This window comes from Xenopus tropicalis, unplaced genomic scaffold (genome assembly GCF_000004195.4).
Source record: "Xenopus tropicalis strain Nigerian unplaced genomic scaffold, UCB_Xtro_10.0 Sca73, whole genome shotgun sequence".
NCBI lineage: Eukaryota > Metazoa > Chordata > Amphibia > Anura > Pipidae > Xenopus > Xenopus tropicalis.
Genome location: NW_022279419.1, coordinates 1 through 5,000, shown reverse-complemented (window position 1 = coordinate 5,000; position 5,000 = coordinate 1). Strand labels below are relative to the sequence as shown.

Genomic DNA, 5,000 nt, shown 5'->3' with positions numbered 1-5,000 from the left:
GAGGGTATACTCCTATTACAATCCCAACATCATCTGTTCCCTGTCCCTCAGGTCCCCAACATCATCTTCCCCTGAGCTCAGCCATGAACGCAGGTTTTTACTATCTATCCCATACCAGGGATCCCCAACATTCATACTTTACCCCTGTCCGCTCCTCCAGGTTCCCACCAGGATCACTCTTTTCTCACTGTCCATTCATGGCGAGGGTTCACCACAATCTTCCCCACACACCTGTCCCTGGCAGGTTACCCCCCCAAACATCATCTTCCCTCCATGTCCTCAAGGGTTCACAAACTCTTCCCTGTCCCTCAGGTTCCCCCCAATCTATCACTTCCCTGTCCCCTCAGGTTCACTCAACATCTTCCGCCTGTCGCCTCTGTTCCCTCCCTTCCAACATCTTCCCCTGCGCTGCAATAATTGTTGGCAGAAAAATTGCCCCCTGCCATACCTTCTGTCTCTCTCTCTATCCTGTTCACACCCCTGCGCTCTCTCTCTAATCCCTCTTACTTTCTCTTTGCCTGCCCACCCTGCTTCTCTGCCTCTCTCTCACCTATAATATTGTTGACACTCGATTTCCTGCCTGTCTGTCCCTCCAGTTGAGACCCTGGCATGGCTAGTGCCGCAGATTCATTGCCAAGTTCCATGCCAGCCGAGAGTCGTGTCCATCTACCGGCCAATGAGGAGCCGACGAGTGCAGGCGAGAACGAGACTCGTATTTGTTCCCAAACAGAGGTGAGGATGGGGGCTCTTTCTGCTCCCTGTAATATGGGCCCCGGTAGGTCTCTGCTTCCCTGTTATATGGGCCCGGGTAGGTCTCTGCTTCCCTGTTATGGGCGCCCAGGTTGGGGTTCTCTGCCCCTGTTATATTGGTCCCCGGGTGGTCTTCTACTCCGTATTGTATGGGCCCTGGTGGGTCCTCTAAGCTCCTGTATTTGATGGCCCGCGGGTGGGTCTCTGCTCCTGTCTATGGTGCCCCGGGTGGGTCTCTGCTTCCTGTATATGGGCCCGGTTGGGTCTCTGCTCCGCTGTAATAAGGGCCACGGTGGGTCCTCTGCTTCCTGTATACGGGCGCCCGGGTGGGGTCTCTTGCTCCCTGTATATGGGGCCCCGGGTGGGTCTGCTTGCCCCTGTATATGTGGCCCCGGGTGGGTCTCTGCTCCCTGTAAATTATGGGCCCCGGGTGGGTCTCTGTCTTCCCATGTATATGGGCCCTGGGTGGTGTTCTCTACTCCCTGTTATGGGCCCCGGGTTGGGTCCTCTGCTCCTGTTATATGGGCCGCCCGGGTGGAGCTCTCATGCTTCCCTGTATATGGGCCCGGGTGGTCTCTGCCTCCTGTATAGGGCCCGCGGGTGGGCTCTCTGCTCCTGTTACGGGCCGCCGGGTGGGTCTCTGATCCTCCTGTAATATGGGTATGGCCCCGGGTGGTGTCGCGTGCTCCTGTTATGGGTCCCGGTGGGTCTCTGCTCCCTGTATATGGGCTCTACGCGGGTGGGTCTCTGCTCCCTGTATATGGCCCCGGGTGGGTCTCTGCTCCCTGTATAGCGGCGCCTCCGGTTGGGAGGTCTTCTGACTCACTCCTGTATAAACTGGGCCAGCGGCGAGGGCTCATCATGCAGTGGCCACTGTTAATATGGGCCGCTCGGGTGGAGTCTCTGCCTCCTGTAACCGGGCACCTTGGGTTGGGTCTTCTGCGAGCAGCCTGTAATATGGGCCCTCGGGTTGGGTCCTCTGCCGTCGTAGATTGGCTCACGGAGGTGCTCTCTGGCTCCCTGAATGGGCCCGGGGTCTCTGCTCCCTAGTTATAATGGGCCCCCGCGGTGGGTTCTGCTACCTGTATACAGAGCCCGGTGGTCTCTTGCCCCTGTATAATGGCCCGGGGGGTCTCTGCTCCCCTGTATATTGGCGCACGGGTGGTCTCTGCTCCCTGTACTTATTGGCTCTCTTCGGAGTGGTGGTCTTTGCTATGGCTCTCCTGTTATATGGGCGCCGGGTGGGTTCTCTGCTCCCTGGTAATTATCGGGCACCCTTGGTGGGTCTCTGTCTCCCTGTATATGGGCCCGGTGGGTCTCTAGCTCCCATTGTATATGGCGCCCCGGGTGGGTCTCTGCTCCCTGTATACGGCCCTGGGTGGGTCTCTGCTCCTCTGTATATATGGGCCCCTGGGGTGGGTCTCTGCCTCCCTGTATATGGGCCCATAAGGCCCATATTGTGTTTTATTTTGCAGGCGAGCGGGCCAGTGCATCCTCTCCACTCCCCCCAAAATCTTATTCTCTGTGACCTGCGCTTGGACCCTGGAGAGTCCTAAATCCTGTAAGTGAGTGAGAGCACGGCCGTGTCCTTCTGGGAGATTGGGGGGGGGCGTGGCACCATATTGGGCTTATTTGTGCCTTAGGGCCAAACGATCGAATTATGAGCCGTCGGACCAAGAACTGCATCGATGAACCGATGCGCTCCCTGATCTGATTGGTCAGTAGATGGCGTCAGTTAGTTACACTGTAGGCTTATGGGCCCTTCAGGCAGCTGAGTTTGGCCCCCGGCTCCTGTCTCCACTCCTGGATAATAGAAATGCTCTCTGTCCTGGGGCCTTGGCTTCTGCTTTGCACGTCGCCCTTAGTCCGAAGTCCGATATCCTGCACTCTGGGAGGGGCACTAATATACTCCATGTAGTAGCTGCAGCATGCAAGGACACGTCCATCTTGTTGACGACCCTTGGGCAAATTAATCCTTTACTAAACGATTGTGTCTGGTGGGGGGAACCCATTGTGTCCCATGGGGAAGGGAATGCTTTGGAATGTAACCAATTCCTGGCTGAAGAGATAGTAATGAGTATCTTTGCTCACAGACTCCTACAGTGAGAGTTTGCCCTCGCTGCTCCTCCTTCATTCCGGGGCAGTCGGTGAAGTATGTCTACAAACTGACCATCGGCTGCCAAAGGGTTAACTGCCCCATCCAGCTCCTGCGGGTTCCATTCCGCGTTCTCCTGCTGCTGCAGGTAAGTCCCAGGGCCCCAGTTAAGTTGGGATTGGGCACTAAGGGCAGGTGGGGCTCCGCCCCTGAGGAGCTGTGGCTACTGGCTGACCTGATCATTCCCTGTGTGCAAGGGGGCGGAGCAGCTGAGCATTCTGGGAGTTGGAATGAGAACAGGCAGCTAATACCTCTTGCAGGGTACTCACGGGGGTATTTAGCCTTGGGCCACGTCCCAAAAGGCACATTGTGGGGCCACATCATTCATTCCAGGGGCCACTTGCATCTGAAGGTGCTGTGCAACATACTACACACCAGGCTGGGTTATATATAATGGGTCCTAGTAGGGCAGCCTTGGGGTATATGAGGAGCTCTGTAGCCAAACTACAGGGTAGGCCTGTGTGCCACTGGCTTGTGACCGATGGGCTGCTAGCGATTGGGTGGCTAGTGGAGTCATTAGCCGGCTAGTAGTAGCGTCTGGGGCTAGATCTATAATCATAATCAGCTAGAAGAGCTCAATAATTGCAGAATAGGGGTGCACTTTTTAGGCACCTATAGGCTCTCTCTGCCTTTTGCACCCATCAGGTCTCTGCCTTTTAGGTCTGCTCTTAGGCCCATAGGCTTTTGGGCACCCATAGGCTCTAGGCCTAGGCTCTCTTCTGCCTTTTGGGGCACCCATGGGCGTCTCTGCCTTCATCTCCCTGCTTTTGGGGCACCCATAGGCTCTCTCTGCCTTTTGGGGCACCCATAGGCTCTCTCTGCCTTTTGGGGCACCCATAGGCTCTCTCTGCCTTTTGGGGGCTCTCTGCTTTTGGGGCACCATAGGCTCTCTCTGCCTTTGGGGCACCCATAGGCTCTCCTCTGCCTTTGGGCACCCATAGGCTCTCTCTGCCTTTTGGGGCACCCATAGGCTCTCTCTGCCTTTTGGGGCCCCGGCCCTGGGCACACTTTCCCAAGGTTTAGGTACCCCAGTAATTGTGGACATTCTGGTTCCAGCGCTGCAGAACTTCCAGCCCCACAGAGGATGAGGTTTGCGCCCTTCTAAACCTTCCTGGATGAGAGGGGTGGCAAGAAAGACTCGAGGCTGTTGGACTCGGCTGTGGAGATTCTTATGGCGCTGACGTCGCGCCGGACTTTGCGTGAGTATTAACCCGCCCTGTGCCACCATATTGGCATCTAGTCACTGGGGCTGGATCAGTCCTACCGATTAATAACTGCCCTTCCCTGGCATGCCTCTCCCTTACTGCTCCTACTATTTCCTTGGAATTCTGGGTGTTGGCTGGTCACCCTCTTTCCTGAGCTGCAGCCTGCCCTGTGCCCGGGGATTCTGGGTATTGGGCCGATCTGTTAGTAGGGCATGGGGGCAATGAGGCTGTCAGTACTCACTTTGTACATTAGGGGCACCTTCGCTGTCACTTGCATCCAGACAGGGGACCTGTGCCCGCTGTTACACCCGCCCTGCCCATGGTCCCGACGGCGCCATTTTCTCTTGCAGATCAGTTTAATATCAGTAACAGCACGCGGGCGCGTTGGCACTTTCTGCATCTTTAAGACGGTGTATAAAATAGGAGAAGACGTGATTGGCACATTCAGTTTCTCTGACGGGGAGATCCCCCTGCCTGCAGGTGAGTGATGGGGGCTGGGCACTGGGTGTGCTGCGCTATAAGCTATGGCACTGCCAAGGAGCAGGGTAGCGCCCACCCATGTACCTGATGGGGGGAGTCTGTTTCTCTGCCACAGTACTCGGTGTTGCTGCAGACGGAGGAGAGTGTGCAGGAGGAGTACCGGCGATCGCGGGCACAGCCGGTGTCCGTCACTACCCACGCCCCAGCACACGAGTCCTGTCTGCACTCGGCCGGCACGAAAACTTCAGCCTCCCATCCCCCTCACGTCGTGCCCCGGCTTAGCACCAACATCGGTGAGTCCCCCCCCCCTGGGCTGCTCCCTGCCTTGCCTTGGTGGCATGAGCGGAAGGGAAGGGGCATGCTGGGAGGGTCACAACTGATTGGACTCATGGGGCAGTTAGCTTGTAAGT

General features: G+C 56.9%; 1 pseudogene; it reads left to right on the top strand.

Annotated features, from left to right (window-relative positions):
* The first annotated feature begins 596 nt into the window (after positions 1–596).
* LOC116408215 lies at positions 597–4,883 on the top strand (annotated as a pseudogene).
* The last annotated feature ends 117 nt before the right edge of the window (positions 4,884–5,000 follow it).